The sequence below is a fragment of the Lactuca saligna genome, chromosome 5 (genome assembly GCF_052625555.1).
Source record: "Lactuca saligna cultivar CGN05327 chromosome 5, ASM5262555v1, whole genome shotgun sequence".
NCBI lineage: Eukaryota > Viridiplantae > Streptophyta > Magnoliopsida > Asterales > Asteraceae > Lactuca > Lactuca saligna.
This window is the reverse complement of record NC_136421.1, coordinates 115,393,664-115,419,065: the sequence shown is the minus strand read 5'-3', so window position 1 is coordinate 115,419,065 and position 25,402 is coordinate 115,393,664. Positions and strand designations below refer to the sequence as shown.

General features: G+C 39.2%; 1 long non-coding RNA gene across 1 annotated transcript; it reads left to right on the top strand.

The window, feature by feature from the left end:
• Window positions 1-2,655: 2,655 nt before the first annotated feature.
• Window positions 2,656-5,250, top strand: LOC145046088 (uncharacterized). Its single transcript, XR_013681946.1, has 3 exons — window positions 2,656-2,820; window positions 2,911-2,995; window positions 5,096-5,250. It is a non-coding gene; the product is annotated as an uncharacterized LOC145046088 (long non-coding RNA).
• The last annotated feature ends 20,152 nt before the right edge of the window (window positions 5,251-25,402 follow it).

The following is a 25,402-nucleotide window of genomic DNA, read 5'->3' as shown; positions in this document are numbered from 1 at the left end:
TTGCATCGACCTTGTCCCAGGCATCACAAGGGATGGATCATCGTGAGTAGAGTTCATGCCGCTCACCAGACCTGGTAAATTAGCTCCATAAGTATGCGTTGGTGCTACTCTATTGTAAGAAAAATCACGACACTACAAACTAAATGGTCATACTAATCGAGGAAACTATCTATTATCAAAACCCGCCCATGCACAAATGTGAAGTAGACCTGCATCGAGGTCAAAATTTTCACTGAAACCACGATTTCTATAGTCATATTAACAAGATGGATTTAGGACGTACCTAACAGACTCGAAGGACTATCTAGCCTTAATTATATAACTAAGCATACATCAATAGGTCGTGATAAGGACCTAGCTTGGGCCAAGTATAAGGTTTCACTTGGAAACAGAACTACTAAAATACATGAGTTTATTATACAAAGAATCTCGTTATAAATTGTTTTCAGAACACCCTAAACAACCGAACCTTGATACAAATCGATATGAGATAAACTTAGTTAGAAAAATCGCGACATATAGCCATTCTATAAACTCATTATCATCTCACCCTTTAAACATTAGTTGAGAAGTTTCTTCTTCATAGACCTATGGGTGCGATCATACCAGCACTAATGCACCGGATCCCCTCAAAACTTCCTCAGCCAAGATTGTTAGGACAAACATGATTCTAAGAGGAGTAAGATTTAACGTCCGTATGAAACCCACTCCTACCCATTGCCATAACTCCATCTCGGGAGCGTTAGTAGAAACACTAAGGATAGTACAGTAATGTGCAAAAATTTATATGCGTAAATATAAATTGTAAGGATGCACTTAAGACAATCATTTCCACTAACGAAGTCGTTTTTCGTCATGAAACAGAGCTATGTCTTCACCAAGAGGCAACAAACCAACTAGCAAGGCGCCAACACTTCGGATAGACGCTGCTACTTTTCAAGCTACAGTCACGGCAGCCGTGGCAGCCGTCATGGTGCATTTCAATACTAACAACATCAACAAGGGTGGAAGCGGTACTAACAATACAAATTGTGGTAACAATCAGGGACACCAATGGGTACCTACCAACAAAAATACCTCAGGTCACGAACCTACGAACAAGAAGAGAAAGTTTGGGGACATGAAAAAGCGCCACCAATCAAAGGGATACACTAAAAGACAACAGCCTAAGGCCGCCCCTACCATTACAATAGCAGTCATGACAAATGCCTCGACACTAGCCTCGGGGTCTGCCACCCAAATGTCTGCCAGACCATATGAGGGAACACTTCCAAAATGCAACAAGTGTAACTTCCATCACACTGGGGCTTGCCGAAAGATGCATTGCAAAAACTGCGGCAGAGAGGGGCACACTGCTCGTTTCTGTAAGGCACCAGCACGACCCATCAACCAGGTACCCGGCTCTGGAGCAAGCCCAACCTGTTACGAGTGTGGAGAAACAGGACACTTTAAAAGGGAATGCCCAAGGACAAGAGATGCTGGTGGTGGTGGGAGGGTGTTTGCAATCACCGAGGGAGAAACCACTCCGGAACTGCCCGCAAATATCAGTACGTGTTTCTAACATCGACATTTAAATCCCAAATTTCTTTATATGATAAATCTAGCATCGATTAAAGCATGCATAGTAGTAATCATGTGACATCGGGCGAGTTATTCCTCGCCATAATCAAATTCTGGTACTACGAAAAGTCATCCCCATCTTTCCTCTAAATTCCTGGATCCCCATTCGAAGTGCAAATTTCGGGACGAAATTCCCTTTAACGGGGGGATGATGTGACAACCGTCAAATTCTGGTCAATTCAAAGTCAAATAAAGTCAACGAGTCAAACCGGTCAGCTCAACTAACCTTGTGTATTAGGTCGATGAATCGATAAAGCAAGAACATATGAGTTTTTGATTCGCATTTGGATTGATGATTGAGGGATGATTCGTGAAGAAAAACGCGAAGTCAAGGACTATGAAATTGTTGGTTGCAAGAATTTAAAAACTCGATTGTGGAGTTGTTGATGCTCATTTTGCGAAAGTAAAACAATCGAGTGTTCGCATCTATGAATCAATTTGAAGTCAATTGGGTTAATATTCGCAAATGGGGGTCATAAAATGCGAAGGTGATTAATGCGAAGGGATGCGAAGGGTGTAAGAATGAAGATGCGAAGTATTTCACAGTAGAATGCGAATTGGGGAAGAAAACAGAAGATTTCAAATATTGTCCCTGGAGTTTCGCATTTTTGGAAATAAATACTCAACTTCGCAAATGGGGGTCATAAAATGCGAAGGTGATTAATGCGAAGGGATGCGAAGGGTGTAAGAATGAAGATGCGAAGTATTTCACAGTAGAATGCGAATTGGGGAAGAAAACAGAAGATTTCAAATATTGTCCCTGGAGTTTCGCATTTTTGGAAATAAATACTCAACTTCGCAAATGGGGGTCATAAAATGATGAAATTGCAGAATTTTTAAAGAGATGCACACACATAGACAACCACACATATATTTAGAAAATTAAACTAAAAATGGGATATAGACTATTATAAGACATTGTTCTTGACTTTTGAGTCCAAAGACGTATGATCACAAGCAACCACCCCACACCCACTCTATGACCAGCCATACCTCCCCACCTTACCTATGTCACTTCAATGTTCCCTTACACTCAAATTTCACTCACTCCCACGTTTTTGAGCTGGAACAATCAACCACACTCCTCATTTTCTCTCATTTCTCTCATTCCACTAAGTAACAAACATCACTTTTTCTCTCAAACTCTTCTACACAAATTTTCGAGATCCAAGGCTGGATTCAAGTGTTCTTCCACACTTAGTAAGTATAATTCATCCTCCTTATGATTATTTCACTTCATTCTACTCAAATCATGAATATCTTACACAAACTCCATCATAATTGTGTTAGATCTTCGAATCTTCAAGTGTTTCCTCAAGTGTTCTTAGGTTGAACACTTTCCTTCTTCAACACTTATCTACTGAAATCACTCAAGGTGAGTTCATACCCCTACATTTTTATGTTTTCTCAAGTTTTCAGGGGGGGAATACAAGTTAAAACACTAAGAACATAACTAGATTTTTCTAACAGCCTTCATCAGAAAAGTTCAACTCCATTCACGGACTGTTTTGGGCATCTTAACTATTTTTGTTTTCAAAACTGTACAAGGTGCAAATAGATCAAGTTTTTAGCTTTAAAATGGCTACTTGCACATCTCCATACGATTTTTCTACAATTTATGGCGATTTTTACAAAACTGCCTATCATTTCAAACAACAATCCGGACCAGTCTGTGATTATGGACTTTTTCACCCAAGTTAGAGGTCATTATAAATTGTGATAAAAATTATGAGCAAACTAGACACATTTTGCGAACTCTCAGAATTTACGGATATAGTTTTCGACTTTGTATGATTTTTCTAGGATTTTTCCAAAACAGGGCAGAATTGCTAAATTTTACCAACAGCATGTAAATATCATAACACTTTGTATTATGTTGAGCAAAGTGTATAATCATAAGTTTTAATGTTTGAATGTGTTTCCTAGTTAGTTTATCATTATGGACTGAAACTAAGACATTCATATTAAATATTATCCATTCATTTTGGAACACGTATTATTTAACTATAAAAAGTATAGTTTGAATATATTTATAACACTGATACATTTCCATAAAAGGGTTCATACATATTATACACATTTTAGATAAACTATAATAGGTATAGTTTATGATACATCACTCTACGCACTCGTACCAGAAGTATACATTCATATAAGAAAGATTTCTATTCGCACACATCTCACGTAAGTTAATCTATGGTTTGATAAATTCACAACACTAATACATCTCCATAAAAGGATTCATACATATTACATACATTTTAGATAAACTATAATAGGTATAGTTTATGATACATCACTCTGCGCACTCGTACAAAAAGGGTACATTCATACAAGAAATATTTATATTCACAAACATTTAACGTAAACTTGTTATCCTATATTGTGAGTTTCTCTATCTCTCCCCGTACGTCCGAGTGCGGGATATAATTCCTGGTAGTTATAATCAGAATCTCCTTGAGGGAGAACGTGATACTTGTATATAGATCTATATTGGGTTTGACACCCCACACCTTTCTGCTAGCTACAGTTGGACCTGCAGGTCTACGGGTGACAAATGTCATTTCATTTTTCGCGACACTGAGAACGTCGTGGCAGGTTCACATAGTCATAGTATGATTATAACGGCTCACATAGGGAACAATAAACTTGTTATCCTATATTGTGAGTTTCTCTATCTTTTCTTTCTCTCTATCTCTCTATCTCCCCGTACGTCCGAGTGCGGGATATAATTCCTGGTAGTTATAATCAGAATCTCCTTGAGGGAGAACGTGATACTTGTATATAGATCTATATTGGGTTTGACACCCCACACCTTTCTGCTAGCTACAGTTGGACCTGCAGGTCTACGGGTGACAAATGTCATTTCATTTTTCGCGACACTGAGAACGTCGTGGCAGGTTCACATAGTCATAGTATGATTATAACGGCTCACATAGGGAACAATCCATAAGTTTACGGGATTTTATTTTTAAAACCTAAATGAGTTTTATCACCTTTTATCTCTATGGGTACAAATACGAAGTACCGGGTCTCCATACAAAGCTATTATGATATTAAAACTACACATCCTCTAAAATTGTTAGACTTCAACTATAGTCGCTGAGCGTATATGTTGAGTCATATAAGAATTTAGTCTTGATTGGCCTAGAATTGGTGGTGCCCGCCTCATCTCCTGTTCCTCGTTGGGTTGTGGACCTAGGGCAGACCCACTATATTCAACGTTTTATCTAAGTTAAGTCTTATATAACTTTATATGTTGGACGATTATAGAGGAACTCTGCGGATTACTCTAGGGTTCATTACAGCATCATGTAGGATTATTTCTATTCATACTTAACTAAGAAAATATTGGATTTTCTGGAAATCAAACTAAATCGATTTTACAAGGAAAAACGGTTTCTACTTCAAACAAAACTCTTATGAACTCACCAACCTTTGTGTTGACACTCTTTAAAACTACTTGTATTCTCAGGAAGTCAGTGAAACAGGAAAACTTCATCGCTTTGAGGATGGGACGTTAAACCGTCAACAAATTATTTTGTCATCATAATGTAATTGCTTTTGAAAGATGTAAACATTTACTTTGGTGTAACTTTTGCAATTATATTTATGGTGGTTGTTTTTACTTTGAGCACTATTATACTCATTGTTGTGATACTCTACATGAAGTCCTCCACCCCCAGACGTTTCCGCCATCCTTGGTTTGGGGGTGTGACAGTCATGGGTGTGATGGTAATACCCATGGATGGCATTTGGGGTGTAGGTCCATGTGGTAGTTGGTTATAGTGTGATGGTAACACCCATGGATGACATATGGGTCATGGGCTGCTTATGTAGGTCATGGGTTAATGTGGTAGTTGCTTAAAATAGTGTCATGGTAATAATCATGGATGACATATGGGTCCTTGGTGAATATGGTATAGTGTCATGGTAACACCCATTGATGGCATATGGGTAATATGCATGGATGACATTTGCTTCCTAGGTCTATGTGGTAGTTTCTTATATAGTATGATGGTAACACCCATGGATCACATATGGGTGATGGGTTGCTTATATGGGTCATGGGTTAATATGGTAGTTGCTTATAATAGTGTCATGGTAATACTCATGGGTGACATATGGATCATTGGTTAATATGGTACAGTTTCATGGTAACACCCGTGGATAATATATGGGTCATGGGTGTGATGGTAATACCCATGGATGATATTGAAGGGTTTTGAGCATTCTAACACTGCTAAGGTGTACATCCAACCCTAAGTACCTTGGATCTATGTTTTCTCTATTATACATGAAAACTTTCATTTTCCAAGGTATTACCGTAGGTAGCATACAATTCTTTGATACTTGGGTAATGAAACAAGTTAGATAACATGCATGTTCTTGTAGCTTGTTGCTTGGAGCTTTAAGAGCCTAGCACCAATAATGTGAATGCCTCAAGTGGAATCATAAATCACCACTAACACTTGGAAGAACTTGAGAGGAGATAATATCCACTTAAAATTGGCTAGCACTTTTACAAGGACTCTAGGTGCCGATTTCTTGAACCAGAGGGCTTCTTATATACTGTAGCTACATTAGGGTTACACCCAAGGTTGCAGAACTCGTTACTCGGTACCTTTTCGGCCGACTACCGAGTAGCGAGTACCCGGGAGTACTCGGGAGTACTCGGGGAGTACTCGGATTCGGTAATTCATGTAGAAATATTTTTATGGAAATTATATATGTCAAAATCATAAGTTAAAATCATAAGTTGATTGAAATATATAACAAAATTAGATACATGTGAATACACAAAAGCTGAAAAATCACATAATGGTCTTACTTCGCGAATAATTACTGAAAATTTAAGATATATATATATATATATATATATATATATATATATATATATATATATATGTAGTAATAATCATATGTATGTGTTAAATAATAAATCATTAAGTATATTATACATATTAATCACCGAGTTGACCATGTTTTACAAAACTACTCAGTTTAGTAAATAGGCCGATTGGGGAGTACTCGGGATTTTGTAACTCGCCTCGGTAAGGGGCCGAGTAGCGAGTACTCGGAGGAGTAATCGGCTAACTCGGCGAGTTTTATAACACTGGTTACACCATGTAAACCCTAATGTGCAGGACTTTCCACATTCCTCATGCTCCATGGGTTTTAACCTCCATGGAGTATCCATGGGTCACCACATGGGTTTAGCCCAACATAATCATTCATGGATTATTAGGCCACATTATAAGAATGAATGATTTACACAATCAATCCTATTTATTTAATTAGTCTCTTGTGATCACAAAATTAATTCCAAACTAATTCTTGATCAATACTAATTAAATAATATGATCGCATATTAACATATTATTACTTATAATATAATAATAAATCATAAATATCCTCTTCTCAAAAGTCCAAATTGTTCCGGTGAAGTGCAACCCAAATGGAACATGCTAAATCGGGTCAAGTACATACCAAATAGAGTTATGGAATTAGACACCTTATCCAATAGTCTCCTACTTTGATAAGTCTAATAACTGTAGTTGCAAGTATGACTTCAAGAACCGAACAACATTCATAGCTCTTAAAACCTTGTTGAACTAAGACACGCCATTTTAGACAAGTGATCATATAATCCACTGTTCTCAAGATATCAACAAGACAAATACATGAAGCAAAGTCATACTTATTGTCCAATAATTTGTTTCCCGATTTCAGATTTGTTTGACATAGAACTTAATCGAACACATTAATTGAGTTTTGATCGGGCCTAACACATAAGTCAAAACAAACTCATCGAGGGTCCCATGATATTGCTTTTAATCCTCCGAGGACTAAAAGGAATAGATAAACTTTGACTCATATGCTTGTACTAACTATTGTCCAAATCATACACAACATCATGTTTTATAACATCAAGTTACTGATGCGTTTTTTTACTATCAATGCACAGTTAATTCATAGTCAACAACTCATATCTTTTGGTTTGAAGACTTATATGATATTTTCATCTCACGATCACTCGAGATAAATTCTAGGAAGTGATACAAGTGAGCATGAGTTTAATCGAATACTTAGAACTTATGAGCACTCATAAATGTCATAGCAATTTCTAACGATTTAGACAATCTACAAGTCAAATTCATGATAGTCTTGATTCAATACCTACTTCCAAAGTATGATGGACTGTGGATAGTTTAAATAAACTTATTATCCTAGAAGTCAAAACAAACAAAATTGAAACAATAGTAAACAATTAACACAGGATAGTATCATTACTCATAAATAAACAACAATATTTTATTTAATCATAAAATGTCAATTATATTTTACAAGTTTTAGAAATAGCTATCTAATCATTAAAACTAATATCATCTTTCAGCCTAATGCGCCTCGCATGCTGAAAATGCTTAACCCTATTCAGTCCCTTCGTGAGGAGATCTACTGGGTTCTCTTCTGATGATACCCTCTTTGCTATGAGGAGTCCTTCTTCTATCTTGTGTCTTATGAAGTGATATTTTTTGTCAATGTGCCTAGATCTACCATGATCTCTTAGTTCCTTGGCTAAGGCACCCACACTGTCGCTGTCACAGAAAATCTTCATAGGTTTCTTTATGGCCGGTACAACTCATGGGTCTCCAATGAAGTTCTTTAGCTATATCGCCTCCTTCGCCGCTTCACTTGCTGCTATGTACTCTGATTCGCATGTTAAATCAACTATAGTCTCCTTCTTGGAACTCTTCCAAATGATTGCTCCTCCATTCATGGTGAATACCCAGCCCGGCTGAGAGCAGAAATTATCTTTTTCGGTCTGAAAGGTAGTGCCGCTATACCTTGTCACTCTCAAGTCATCACGCCCACTGAGGATAAGAACCCGGTCCTTAGTCCTTCATAGGTACTTGAGAATATTCTTTACCGCAGTCCAGTGAGCCTTACCAGGGTTCCCATAATATCTGTTGACCATGCTCAAACCAAAGGCCACATCAGGGCGAGTAGAAGTCATTGCATACATGATCGAGCCAACTGCGGAAGCATATGGTAATCGACTCCTTTTGGCTATCTCAGCCTTTGTACTCGGACTCTGAGTCTTACTCAGTTTAGCATTGCTCTGGATCGGTAAGTCACCTTTCTTGGAATTCTGTATGTTAAACCTCTTCAACACCTTCTCCAAGTAAATACTTTTACTAAGTCCAATTAGTTTATTACTCCTGTCTGTCTATATCCTTATCCCTAAGATATAGGTAGTTTCTTGAAGGTCCTTCATAGCGAAACACTTCCTAAGCAAGGATTTCACCTCCTCCAAGGTTGGGATGTCATTTCCTATGAGCAGTATGTCATCCACATACAGTAGCAAAAAGCTAACTGTACACCCACTAGCTCGGACATGTACACATGACTCATCCTCGCTTCTCGTAAAGCTAAACTCTTTGACTTTCTCATCGAAACAAAGATTCCATCTACGGGATGCTTGTTTCAATCCGTAAATGGATTTCTGAAGCTTACACACTCTATTAGGATATTCTGCATTGATAAAACCCTTTGGATGATTCATCTAAACATCCTCAGCCAACTTTCCATTAAAGAAAGCAGTTTTGACATCTATTTTCCATATTTCATAATCAATAAATGAAGCTATGGCTAGCATGACCCTAATAGACTTAATCATAGCTACTGGTGAGAAGGTCTCATCATAGTCAACTCCCTGAGATTGAGTAAAGCCCTTCGCAACCAGTCGTGCCTTATAAGTGTGTACTTTCCCATCCATGTCGGTCTTCTTCTTGAAGATCCATTTCCACCCAACTGTATTACGACCCGGTACATTGTCAGGCAACTTCAAAACTTGATTGTCGTACATTGATTGAATCTAGCTGCCCATAGCCTCTTTCCACTTTGCAGACATCGGGCCTGCCATAACTTCCTTGTAGCTATTAGGTTCATCTAAATTTACCATTATGTTGTCATTGATAAATGTATCACCTTCTGTAGTAATATGGAAACCACAAAACTCAGGTGTATTCCTAAGTCTTGTAGAATGCCTTAGAGGTATAGATTTGTCAATTAGATCAACAGGAGTTTCCTCCTCAGGTTGATCGCTAGTGTTTGAGGTTCCTTCACCCCTTGACACTTGAAGCTCTTCAATATCAATTTTCCTCCCACTATTTCCTTAGCTTATGAATTCTCTCTCATGAAAGACTCCTCTCCTCGTAACGAAGACAACATTGTCACTCGGTCTGTAGAAGACATAACCAAAAGATTTATGTGGGTAGCCGATGAAAATACACCGCTCACTCCAAGGTTTGAGCCTGTCGTGAGTCTCGCGTCTCACGAAAGCATCCCAACGCCAAACCTTGATGTGTGCTAATGAGGAAACCTTCCTTGTCCACATCTCATGAGGTGTATGCATAACCTTCTTAGTTGTGACTCGATTAAGGATATGGGCGGCAGTCTCTAAGCCATACCACAAAAATGTGATAGGTAATGAAGCTCGACTTATCATGGAACGAACCATGTCCAATAAGGTTTGATTGCACCTCTTAGCGACACCATTAAGATATGGTGTCCTAGGAGGTTTCAGTTATGAAATAATTCCACATTCCTTAAGATAATCTATGAACTCGATAGTAAGATACTCTCCACCTTTATCAGAATGGAGCATCTTTATCTTTCTACCCAACAAATTGCTTAATATCTTTGTATCTTTTAAAGGTTTATGACTTATGCTTCATTAAGTAGACATAAACATATCTATTTTAATCATCAGTAAAAGTCACATAGAAGCAGTTAGCATCCCTTGTGGTGGTTCTGAAAGGTCCACACATATCAATGAGTATGAGGTCCAATAAACCTTCATCCCTCTCACAAATACTAGTGAAGGGTGATTTAGTCATCTTTCAAAGCAAACATGATTCGCAACTATCATCGGACTTTAAGTCAAATGATTCCAAGACTCTACCATTTTGGAGTTAGCCTATGCACTTATTGTTGACATGTCCAAGACGATAATGCCACAACGATACTTTATCCAAACTATTGGAAGAATCAATATGCAATACATTATTTCCTAAGTTGTCTACGACCATCATAGTTTCATATACACCATTACAAGGTAATGCTTTAAAATAAAATACATCGTTATGAAAAGCGTTAATAGAACCACTTTCATTATCAAATGAAAAACTAAAACCTTGTTTGTATAAGCCAAGAAAAGAAATAATATATCTCGCCATTTCAAACGAGTAACAACATTTATTTAAATCTAATTTGAACCCACTAATAAGAAATAAAGAGCAAACTCCAATATTGGTGACAAGTGAAGCTTTCCTATTCCCCATGATTAAGTTTATCTTCCCATGCTCCATATCCTCACTTCTTTTTAGTCCCTGGAAATCAGAACAAATGTGAATACCACAACCTGTATCAAGGACCCAAGAATTAGTATGTGATGATTTATTAGACAATATATTGTAAATACCTGCATGGTTGGGTTTTACTTTCCCATCCTTAACATCCTGCAAGTACTTAGGGAAGATTCGCTTCTAGTGCCCTTTATCATGACAATTGAAGCACTCTGCTTCTTTTGGGTTGGAAGAGGGCGTAGCATGACAGAATTTAGTCTTGCCTGGAGAGGACCCATTAAGGGACTTTCCCTTGTGACCTTTGGAAGTGGTCTTCCTCTTCTTTCCCTTTCTTTTCCTTTATTGCTTGAAATGGGACGGTAGTAGGAGTGGTAACAACATTCTTACCTTTGACACTACTTTTAGCAGTCCTCAGAAATCCTTAAAGTTTGCTAAGTGTGATTTTTATTGATTCATTTAAATGGCTTTTAAAATCAGGCTTTTCATTTTTCTATAACCTATGATTTTTATTGACTCATTTAAATGAAAAACTTTTGGAATTCCATAACTTGAGGACATGTTATGGAGTCAATTAAAATCATAAACTGAACTAACATGCATGTTCAAGTTGTAGATTAAACTCATATGAACAAGACAATTCAAATAAAAAAAATCATGTAATTAGCCTAATCATATCAACTAATACAAAACATGAAATTTTGACAATTATCTTTTGAATTGGATAAGCATGATCATTACCACATCAAAAACAGGTTTATAAGTTCAAAAACAATTTAGGGTAATGATCATTGTCCAATTTCGACCTTAAAACTCGAAAATCAGCACTCAGGGGCTCCAACTCGTCGAGTATATGAACAAACTCGGCCGGTTAGCCTGTTTTGAGAAGGGACTCGGCGAGTCCCTCAGTGGACTCGGTGAGTCCACTGTCCAGACAGCAGAATTTTGATTTTTAAAGCATTTCTAAGCAAGTAGCATCAAGTATAATTGAAAACAAGCCTAGGCTTTGATACCACTGATGGGTTTTGAGCATTCCAACACTCCTAAGGTGTACATGCATCCCTAGAAAAAAGTGGGAAGAACTTGTTAGGATACAAAACTTTGATACCTGGGTAAAAAAACAAGTTAGCTAACATGCATTTTCTTATAGCTTGTTGCTTGGAGCTTTAAGAGCCTAGCACTAATAATGTGAATGCCTCAATTGGAATCACAAATCACCACTAACACTTGGAAGAACTTGAGAGGAGATAATATGCTGATTTATTAAACCAAAGGGCTTCTTATATAGTGTAGCTACATTGGGGTTACACCATGTAAACCCTAATGTGCATGACTTCCCACAATCCTCACACTCCATGTGTTTAAACCTCCTTAGAGTATCCATCGGTTACCACATGGGTTTAGCCCAACATAAGGAACCATGGATCATTAGCCCACATTATAAGAATGAATGATTTACAAAATCAATCCTTATATATTTAATTAGTCTCTTTTGATCACAAAATTAATTTTAAACTACCTCTTGATCAATACTAATTAAATCATAGATATCCTTTTCTCAAAAGTCTAAATTATTCTTGTGAAGTGCAAACCAAATGGACGATGCTAAAGCGGGTCAAATACATACCAAATATAGTTATTGACCTAGACAACTAACCCAACAAACATTTAGGTCTTAGGTCCATGTGGTATTAGGTTATATTGTGATGCTAACAACGATGCACGACATATGGGTCATTGGCTGCTTATATGGGTCATGAGTCAATGTGGTAGTTACTTATAATAGTTTCATGGTAATACTCATGAATGACATATGGGTCATTGATCAATATGGTATAGTGTAATGGTAATATCCATAGACGAAATTCGGGTCATGGGTGTAACGATAATACCCATGGATGATATTTGGGTGATAAGTCTGTGTGGTAGTTGGTTATAGTATGATGGTAACAAACATAGATGATAGATAGGTCATGGGTTGCTTATATGTGTCATGGGTCAATGTGGTAGTTGCTTAAAATAGTGTCATGGAAATACACATGGATGACATATGGGTTATTTTTCAATATGGTATAGTGTCATGGTAACACCCATGGACGACATACGGATCATGGATGTGATGGTAATACCCATGGATTGCATTTGGATCGTAGGTCCGTGTGGTAGTTGGTTATAGTGTGATGGTAATACCCATTTATGACATATGGGTTAGGGTATGCTTATATAGTAGTGTCATGGTAATACTCATGGATGACATATTGGTCACTGGTCAATATGGTAGAGTATCATAATAACAACCATGGACGACATATGGGTCATGGGTGTGATGGTAATACAAATGGATGACATGTGGGTAGTAGATCCATGTGGTAGTTGGTTAAAGTCAGATGGTAACACCCATGAATGACATATGGGTCAGGTGCTACTTATATGGGTAATGGGTCAATGTGGTAGTTGCTTATAATAGTGTCACGGTAATACTAATTGATAAGATATGGGTCATTGGTCAATATGGTTTAGTGTCTTGATAACTCCCATGGACGACATATGGGTTATGTGTGTGATGGTAATACACATGGATGACATTTGGGTCATAGGTCCATGTGGTAGTTGTTTATAGTGTGATGGTAACATCCATGGATAACATATGGGTCTTGGGCTACTTATATGGGTCATGGGTCAATGTGGTAGTTGCTTATATTATTTTCATTGTAATACTAATTGATAAGATATAGGTCATTGGTCAATATGGTATAGTGTCTTGATAACTCCCATGGACAACATATGGGTTATGGGTGTGACGGTAATACACATGGATGACATTTGGTTCATAGGTCCATGTGGTAGTTGGTTATAGTGTGATGGTAAGACCAATGGATAACATATGGGCCTTGGGCTTCTTATATGGGTCATGGGTCAATGTGGTAGTTGCTTATAATATTTTCATGGTAATACTCATCGATGATATATGCGTCATTATTCAATTTGGTATAGTATCATGGTAACACCAATGGACTACATATGGGTCATGGGTATGATGGTAACACCCATTGATGACATTTGGTTCGTAGGTGAAGGGTTTTGAGCATTCTAACACTCCTAAGGTGTACATGCAACCATAGAAACCTTGGATCTATGTTTTACTAAGATACATGCAAATTTGATTTTTCTAGGTTCTTAACCTAACTAGAATGGCATGGGGAACTTTGAAACATAATAGCTAGTTGAAGAACATACCTTTTTGTTTCTTGGATTCCTTGAGAACCTTGTGAGCGTTGCACTTCAAGTGTGATACCTCAAATGTCTTACACAACAACACAACCCTTAGAATAACTTTGAGAGAAGTTCACTAACACTCGAAATCGGCTAGTCCTCATGTTCTTCACTTAGTAATGCCGAATTTGCTAGTCATTGGGTCCTTTTATAGTTGTGTCACAAGTAGGGTTAGTCCATGTAAACCCAAATGTGCATGGCCTTTCATATTCCATGATCCATGGGTTTATAACCCCAATGGACTATCCATGGAGCACCTTATAGGTTTTAGCCCAATTCAATAAACCATGGATCGTTATCCCATTATAAGAGAATGTATGATTTACACAATCAACCCATATATTTAATTAGTCTCCTTTGGTCACTTAATTAATTCTATATTAATTCTTTATCAATACTAATTAAATAATATTATTAATATATTAGAACTGATAATATATTAATAAACCTTAAGTGTCCTTTCTCTCATTTAGTCTATCCAAGTGTTGTAATGCCATGCAACCCAAATGGACCATGCCAACCGGGTCAAGTACATTCCAGAAATAGTTATGAACTTAGACACCTAATCCAACAGTCTCCCACTTGGATAAGTCTAATAACTATAACTGCAAGAATGACTTCAGGAACCGACCATCAATCGTATCCCTTTCAAGGTCTCGCGGAATTAAGATGATGATGCTACACCATTTAAGATAAGTGATCATATAATCCTCTATTCTAGATATCATTCGGACAAATACATGGAATAATGTCTTACTTATTGTCCAACAATTTGTTTCTGATTGTTGATTTGATTGACATAGAACTTAATTGAACACATCAATGTAGTTCTGACCGAGCCCGGTACATAGGTCAAAACAAAATCATCGAGGGGCCCAGATATCACTTCTAATCCAAGAAGCAACAGATAAACTTCGACTCGTATTCTTTTTCTACTACTCGTTGAATTATACACAAAGGCACCTTTTATAACATCGAGTTACCAATGCATTTTCATACAATCAATGTATAACCAACTCATAGTCAACAACTCATATCTCTATGTTTTAAGACTTATATGATATTACCGTCTCACGATCACTTAAGATAAATTCCATGAAGTGATACAAGTGAGCGTGGGTTGAATCCAATACTCAAAAATTATGAGCATTCATGAGTGTTGTAGCAACTCTTGCTATGTCCAACATCTTAGACATCTACAATCCAAATCACGACAGTCTTGATTCATATCTACTTCCGACATATGACTGACTGTGGAGAATTTGAATAATATGATATACCATAACATAATTATTCTGGAAGTCAAATCATGAAAAATGAAATGATATTAAACAATTGATCATCAAATGTCAATTAGACTTTACAAATTTCAAAATTTACCTAGTTTCTAAAACTAATGTCATCATTTAGCCTTATGCGCCTCACATGCTGAAGATGCTTAACCCTACCCAGTCCCTTCGTGAAGGGATCTGTTGGTCCGCATCCGATGATACCCTCTTTTCCACGAGCAGTCCTTCTTCTATTCGAGGTCTGATGAAATTGTATTTCCAGTCGATTTGTCTGGATCTTCCGTGATCCCTTCGTTCCTTGGCTAAGGCAACTGCACTTTCACTATCACAGAAAATTTCCATTGGCTCCTTTATAGCTGGTACATCTCCAAGGTCTCTAATGAAGTTCTTTAGCCAAATATCCTCCTTTGCGACCTCGCTTGCTTCTATATACTCTTATTCGCAAGTTGAATCAGCAACTGTCTCCTGCTTGGAAGCTTTACAAATAATTTCTCCTATATTTAAGGTAAAGACCCAGGCTGACTGAGAGTGGAAATTATCCCTATCAGTCTGTAAGCTAGCATCACTATACCCTATTACTCTCAAGTCATCACTCCTACCGAGGGTAAGGACCCAATCGTTAGTCCTCTGCAGATACTTGAGAATGTTCTTTACCGCAGTCCAGTAAGCCTTGCAAGGGTTCCCTTGATATCTGCAGACCATGCTGAATGAAAATACCACATCAGGACGAGTACAAGTCATAGCATACATGATCGACCCTATAGCGGAAGCATACGATAGTCGACTCATCTCAGCTATCTCATCCTCTATACGCGGGCTCTGAATCTTACTCAATATGGCGTTACTCTGGACCGGTAACTCTCCTTTCTTCGAATCTGCATGCTGAAACTATTCAACACCTTATCCAAGTAGGTACTCTGACTAAGTCCAATTAGTCTCTTACTCTTGTCTCTCAAAATCTTTATCCCTAGGATATAGGCATCTTCTGCAAGGTCCTTCATAGCGAAACACTTCCCAAGCCAGGACTTTACTTCCTACAAAGTTGGGATGTCATTTCCTATGAGTAGTATGTCATCCACATACAGTGCCAAAAACCTAACTATACTCCCACTATCCGTGACATATACACAAGATTCATCTTCGCTCCTCGAAAAGCCAAACTATTTGACTTTCTCATCGAAACAAAGATTCCATCTGCGAGGTGCTTGTTTCAATCCATAGATGGATTTCTTAAGCTTACACACTCTATTAGGGTACTCTGTACTAACAAAACCCTCTGGCTGACTCATGCAAACATCCTTATCCAACCTTCCATTAAGGAAAGTGGTTTTTATATCCATTTGCCATATTTCATAATCATGAAATGCAACAATGGCTAAGATAACCCTAATAGACTTAATATTTGCTACTGATGAAAATGTCTCATCATAATCAACTCTCGGAGTTTGAGAAAAGCCCTTTTCAACCAGCCGGACCTCATAAGTGTATGCATTACCATCCATGTAGGTCTTCTTCTTGAAGATCCATTTGCACCCGACTGTCTAACGAACTGGTACATTGTTAACCAAGTTCCAAACTTGATTGTCATACATGGACTTTATCTCGCTATCCAAACCCACTTTCCATTTAGCAGCCTCAGCGCCTGCCATGGCTTCCATGTAGCTATTAGGTTCATCCATATTTACCAGTGTGCTATCACTGATAAGTGTATCACCTTCTAGAGTAATATGGAAACCATAGTAATGCTCAGGTGCATTCCTAACTCTCGTGAAACCCCTCTGAGTTACAAACTCGTCAGTCAGATCAATAGGAGTTTCTTCCTCAGGTTGATTACTAGGGTTTGAGATTCCTTCATCGCTTGACTCCTTAATTTATTCTAGGTCAATTTGCCTCCTACTGTTTCCTTGGCTTATGAACTCTCTCTCTCTCTCTCTCTCACTCCTCTCTCTCTCTCTCTCTCTCTATCTCTATCGAAAGACTCCCCTCCTTGCTACAAAGACCACATTATAACTGGGTCTGTAGAAAAGGTAACCAAAGGATTTGTGTGGGTAGCCGATGAAAATACACCTCTCACTTGGAGGTTTGAGTTTATCGTGAGTCTCATGCCTCACGAAAGCCTGACAACCCCAAATCTTGATATGGTCCAGATTGGGAACTTTTCTAATCTACATCTCGTGATGTGTTTTCGCAACCTTTTTGGTAGGGACTAGATTAAGTATATGGGTGGAAATCTCTAAAGCATCCCCCAAAAATGAGATTGGTAGCGAAGCTCGACTCATCATGGAATGAACCATGTCCAACAAGGTTTGATTTCGCCTCACAGCCACACCATTAAGATGTGGTGTCCTGGGAGGTGTCAATTGTGAGACAATCCCATATTCGATAAGATAGTCAAGGAACATCGTACTAAGATACTCACTACCTTGATTGTATCGAAGCATTTTAATGTTCCTACCCAACTGATTCTCCACTTCCTGTTTAAACTCCTTGAACTTTTCAAAGGTTGCTGACTTATGCTTGACTAAGTAGACATATCCATATCTACTATAATCATCGGTAAAAGTCACATAGAAGCGGTTAGCATCCCTTGTGGTGGTTCTGAAGGGTCCACACACATCAGTATGTATGTGGTCCAACAAACCATCACCCTAGCATAAGTACCAGTGAAGGGTGACTTTGTCACTTTCCCAAGCAAACAAGATTCACAACTATCATCCGAATTTAGGTTAAATGACTCCAAAACTCCATCCTTTAGGAGTTGGCCTATGCGTTTCTTGCTTACATGTCTAAGACGCAAATTCCATAATGATGCTTTATCCAAGCTATTTGAAGAATCAATTCACAACACATTATTTCCTAGGTGATCTACAACCTACACAGTTCCATATACACCATCACAAGGTAATGCTTTAAAATAAAGAACATTATTAAAGAAAGAACTAATACATCCATATTCATTATCAGACGAAAAGGTAAACCCTTATTTGTACAAACCATGAAAAGAAATGATATTTCTCGCCATTTCAGACGAGTAACAACATTTATTCGAATCTAACACTAACCCACTACTTAGCAACAAAGAATAAACTCCAATCTTTGTTATAGGTGAAGCTTTCCTATTCCCCATGATCAAGTTTATCTTCCCATGCTCTAGATTCTCACTTCTTCTTTGTCCCTGCAAATAAGAACATATATGAATACCACAACCTTTATCAATGACCTAAGAATTAGAATGGGTGAGTTATTAGACAATATAGTGTAAATACTTGCATGGTTGGGTTTCTGTTTTCCATACCTAACATCTTACAGGTACTTTGGGTAGTTTCGCTTCCAGTGCGACTTTTCATGGAAATAGAAGCATTCAACCTCTTTAGGGTTGGAAGGAGTGACAGAACCTTTCTTGGTTCCACTTGAAGAGGATCCATCAAGGGACTTTCCCTTGGTACCTTTCGAAGGGCTTTTCTTCTTCTTTCCTTTGCCTTACCCGATTGCCAAGATAGGGTCGCTGTAGGATTAGGAGTGGTAACAACCGATTTACCCGTAAGACCACTTTTACTGGTCTTTTAGAGTCCTTGAAGTTTGCTGAGTGTAACTTCCTCATTGTTCATGTGGTATTTCATTCAGAATTGATCAAAACAAGAAGGTAAGTAGTGAAAAATTATGTCAATTACCAACTCCTTCGGGAAGTTCACATTTAGCTTCAGCAAACGGTCCACATACCTTTGCATTTTCTCTAAGTGGCCCACGATGGGTTCACCATCCTTCATTCGGGTTGTTATGATGGAGGAGATGATGTCATACCGCTCTTGACGACCACTTTGATGGTAGCGGTCTATCAAATCTTGGTGCATCTCAAAAGGGTAATCTCCTCAAGAGTAGAAAACGACTCATCAAGTTCCTTAAGCTCCTTGTCGAGGACATACTCCTTTTCCTCATAAAGAGTGACCATTCTGATGTTCCAAATCCAATCCATAAAGTTGGAACCATCGAAGATGACTCTCCCATAAAGGTTCATGAGAGAGAACGAGCTTAGATTAGATTAGATATAAAGATAGGATATAAGCCAGAAGTAGCATTGTTAGAAGACTTTTGAAAAGGAAAGACAAGTTTAGATTAGATATAAAGATAGTCCTTAATAAGACACCAAAATGTAATATTAAGGCTAGGACCCTACAAAATATTGTATAACTTATAAGAGGGATTCCGTAATCCAAGCTATAAAATATTTGAAGGTAGGTGGATAACGATTCACCAATTTCCAGAATGAAAAACGAAATAAATTATTAGGTTTTAATTGGTTTTAAAACTCCTAGATTCTTTTGAGATTCATTGAACTTTTCAATGGCATGTTTCAAACTCGATTTTTCCCTTCAATTTTTGTGACTGGGATGCCGAGGATCACAAAACAAGGTGTGAAGTAACCATGCAAATTACTTGGTACTCTTAATGTTTATCACTCAACCGATGTGCCGATTAACCATACGCGGTTCACTGATCTATGATAAACCTTAAGCACCCTTTTCCTACCTTGTTAAGTCCAGGTTAGTGTGCCGGTTAACCACACATGCTCCACTAACGAATTAAGCAAAGTGCAAAGTATAATTTCATGGGTTAGTACCTTATTCACATTTTCCTTAAGTAACTATGATTGGGAATTTATAAAAACATTTAGTTACTTTACAATCATCATACTTTTAATGAGGATTAAAGTCATTGTCCTACCCGTTCGGCTAACAACCCTCCACCAGTCAAGGAAGTGATGGGTGAGATTGGACACCCATTAAGCTGTCATTTTATAGGCAACAACCTTCTACCCTCCTTATAAACCGGCTTCGTGAATGACTCCTATTAACGGTAAAACCCCTTGTTCTTATATATATATATATATATATATATATATATATATATATATATATATATATATATATATATATATATATATATATATATATATATATAATATTATAAAATATAAGGGTTGAATTTTAACTTTTTAAATCTAGGGGTTGGAACTAAAGTTTTTTAAAGTGAGTTTACATGTTCCACAACTTGAGGATATGTTTTTTTAACTTTCAAAAATTTTCATCTTAGATACTTATTTGTTAATGGTATATCAAAATGAGAGAATTTTCATTTTATGTAACAGATGTGTTTATTAATGAACTTTAAAAGAATGACTTTTAGTAATCCATAACTTCAGGACAAATTATGTCTTACATAAACATATCATACTTGATCACCGGTACGGAAAAATGTCTTACATAAAGATATTGTAACACCGTAAATTTCAAGACAAAATTTTCATTTAAAATAATCATTTTAATATTAAAACACTTGTTTAAAATCTCATTCATAATTGAATTACAAAACATAGTTTCATTTTCACTTGAATAGAAAACCAGGATCCTCCAAAATATAACTCTTTCTCTGGTGTGTACAATCAAGCCGGTGCCGTCCCGTGTTACTGAAAGAACCTGAAAACAACATAACACAAAATACTGTAAGCATGAAGCTTAGTGAGTTCCCCAATATACAACTTACGCATATACGCCTTTCCAGGCCCTGACCTTCCGGTCCACAACATAACGCCTTCCGGCCCATAACATAATCGCCTTCCGGCCCATAACACATTGCCTTCCGGCCCATAACACATTGCCTTTCGGCCCATAACACATTGCCTTTTGGCCCATATAAACATACACAACACGCATAACAAATAACTTACCACATATAGCACATATATCACATATCATATCCGACCTTCCGGTCACATAACATATTGCCTTCCGGCCCATAACATATTGCCTTCCGGCCCATATAAACATACATAGCACGCATAGCAACTATCTTACCACATATAGCACGTATATCACATATCATATCCGACCTTCCGGTCACACAGTCAAACCCTTCCGGGTACAGTATAGTGAGAAGACTCACCTCGTGGATACTGGAAGTTAGCAACTCCTGAAATCACTTGCACTTGATCTGCCGAGCTACAAACTCCCTATAACATCATATATCTCTTATTAACACTTTTATCTTCCACGTTAACTGACCCTAAGAAATCACACATAGGTCAACTCTGGTCAACGGTCCACGGTCAACTCGACCGGACTCGGCGAGTACTCTGGCGACTCGGCGAGTCTAGTCATCCTCCAATCCTCTAAGGTTTCCCTTCTACTCGTCGAGTATCCTCCTTGACCCGACGAGTTACTCCTGGAAGAATCGCGGGGCCACCCCGACTCCACTCGCCGAGTCTGAGGAACAGCTCGACGAGTCCCAGTTATTCTTCAAGCTACTCGCCGAGTCTGCTCATCTGACTCGGCGAGTCCATGCCATGCAGCCGCTCAAACTGCTTCCTAAGGTCAGAACTGCTCCGACCATTCATAGGTCTGGCCTTCCTCGACTGGTCCATTACGTAAGGTCCTCATTTCGGTGCTCATGCTACACCCCAAGACTTATAATTTACATGTTGACCTAAGGCATAAGGATTCCAATCCAAAACCTCTATTGATTCCCCTAAATGCTCAGGCATGGGACATTCTGGACCTCTAAAGGTCCCAATACAGGGTTCCAATTGTTTGGGGACTAAGGTAACATTCAATCTAGCCACAAAAGGGTTCCATAAACCCTAATCCTCTAAACACATCACCATAGTAGAGTATACTCGAATTCTTACCTGGATGATGTACTCCCTGTGTCCCCAATCCTCAGAACGTGACTCCATTGCTGTTCCTTTAGTCAAGCCCTTCTCTTCCTTGCACAACAACTCCTTCAAAATCACCAGTGGCCTTTAACCTTGCTCCAGATGCACACAATCGGTTTAGGGTTCCTCTCAGAAGGCTAAAACGAACAATGACGGCCAATAAGTCCCTTTTATACGTCCCAAACCTGAACGACTAGGGTTTTCGCTAAACAGCGCAGACTCGCCGAGTCCCTATCTGGACTCATCGAGTCCAGTCGCGAACCCGCGACCAGGTCTGCGATCCTACTCGGCGAGCCTGGGCTCCAACTCGCCGAGTCCCTCTTAAAACACCCCAAAAATATAATTTTAACAATACTTGAGATTCCGGGCTGTTACAATTCTCCCCCACTAGAATCAGACTTCACCCTCGAAGTCTCACTCTGAAAATAGTTTCGGATGCTGCTCCCGCATCTCACGTTCCGGCTCCCAAGTCATTTCCGATCCCTTCCGGGGTTGCCACTGAACCAACACCAGAGGTACCTCCTTGTTCCTCAGAACCTTGATCTTCCGATCCCTGATGGCCACTGGTCTCTCAGCATAATTCCGGTTCGCATCCACCTAAATGTTCTCTAGTGGAACTACTGCTGACTCATCGGCTATACACTTCTTCAATTGCGACACCTGAAAGTGTCGTGGATCTATCTCAATTCGTTGGCAACTCCAAATGGTAGGCCACCCGTCCTACCCTCACAATCTCACGAAAAGGTCCAATATATCGGGGCCCCAACTTGCCCCTCTTCCTGAATCGAATCACTCCTTTCCAAGGAGAGACCTTCAGGAATACGAAGTCGCCGAACTGAAACTCAAGCTCGGACCGGCGTCTGTCTGCATAACTTTTCTGTCGGCTCTAGGCGATCAATAACCTCTGTTTAACCTGTTGAATCTGCTCTGTCGACTGAAGCATGATCTCTGTACTGCCCACCACTCCCTGTAACCGAGAATTACCCAAGATGCAACTCTGCTCTAAATCTCAACGATCACTCGGCCCATAAAGGTTAGGAAACCATGAATCACCGGATCCCCGATCCAAAGCCCACTTTATCCATTTCGGAACGACTGAGAGACCCATTCTCACTCTCAGAGCAACTCTCACGAGTTCTCCTCTTGCAATCGCATACACATGCTGCACTAGCCCCAACATACCTTTCTCTTCCCTTACCTAGGGAAATCCGCTTGACGACCTTGCCACTACTCCATGTATTGCACCTGCTCTGGATCTGCTCGCAAGGACTCTCGGGTCCATGCGTTACCTCTCCTCAGCAAATGAGGGTCCGACACCACCTCCTATGCAACAGCTCAAAGGGCGGCATACCAATGCACTAATGATGGCTGTTGATATGGGACAACTCAACCAAGGATAAATACGTGTTGCGGCTTCCTCCGAAATCTAATACACATGCCCGAAGCATGTCTTCGAGCGTCTGAATCGTTCATTCTCTCTAAAGTGTCCTCAGACGTCATCATGATAAGCTCATTTCTCATATTTCTCTAACTTCCTCCCCGTGACCACTATCCCGGCCCAGTGACACGCAAGTCACGAAATCCTCTTTTCCTCATGCGAGAAAAATACAATCCAACCGAGGATCGTCTCAACTCTAATCTCTGGTTTCTGCTGCGCATATTCCTTGCGTATCTCCCCGCATCTCCCGACAGAAACGGAGACCCCCGTCTCGCCCCCGACTCAACATCCAGGCTCCAAAGACTCAATACTAGGGCTACCCAAACCCAAAACTCTTCCACATCATACACTGCTCGAAAAACATTCCAACATCGAAATTCTCTTGCCATCTAGTGAGTACTGCGACTCCATGCAGTATCACAACTCCCTCTGAATAGTGAGTACTACGGCTCCCCGCAGTATCACAACACCCTCTGACTAGTGAGTACTGCGACTTGAATATCCATCACAGACTCTGGAGGCAATCAACATAACAAATGCCCATCTTTGCGAAAATCCACTCTCTCAAATAATCTCCTTGGATGCCCATACTCGAAGGGCTCCCACTAGATCCACAGATACTTGATATGCCACACGTCGATTCAATTCAGGATTCACGAGTAACTCCGAAATAAAGATATCATACCTGGATATCTCAGAATACCCCAACAGAACATCACAAGATCCTGCCACAACCACTGACCTCCTGCCCCAAGCATCATATAGACACAATAATACATTTCCTCTGAACCCCATAATTAGATCTACATTTTCCACCATTACAACTTCGCTGCATCTAATTTCTCGATTGGAATACGAGAAAACGCTGACGCTACGAAATATGCTGATAATTCTCCGAAACCCTTTTTCCCGACACTCAAAATCCAAACAAGGATACGCATACCGACCCAATAATTCTCTATCTACTTGCAACAACACCAATCACCTGTCATGGATACATTCGTCCTCCTCCTCAAGTACTTCCTGCATTAACTCACTCTGACCCCTTTCCTCGATCACCGACATCTCTGGTCTCATGATTTCTTACAACATATCTCTATACTCCACTTATAACTACTCTTGACAAATCTTTGCTTTCTTACATACTGCACCCGGTTCTCCCCCACTCAGGGTTCGAACCATCACCAATTAACACACAACCAACCAACGACTATTTTTCACAAGCGAAATCGCACCTGCCCCAGGAAAGTGCTACGCAACGCCCGATAATTCCCCCTTAAGGAAATCAATCAACCCCCTATACTCTGAACTCTAATGAACTCCTCAAGAACTTCTCATCACGACTGCCTCCAATCGTTCCAAATCTCATACCAATCTAACACTAAGCATCTCAACTGCTCAATAACATCCCTGGCTCATAGACTGCACTGCAACATCATCGTTCCTCTCACCACAACTCATCAACCAATGTTCCAACACCAGAATTGTCCCAAGGACAGGGACCCACTCTCAACATAGACGAAAACTCTCTGCACTGCGAAACTCGACTGAACTCCCCACTGCTACCACTATAACACAACCTACTATTCTCAATTAGGTGTGGTGTGGTCCTCGACTACCTCAGTCCCAACTGACTGTTTGCTCACGATAAGTCACTGCCTTGCGGCACACATGCTACCTGATACTCTGGGGGAAATCATCACCG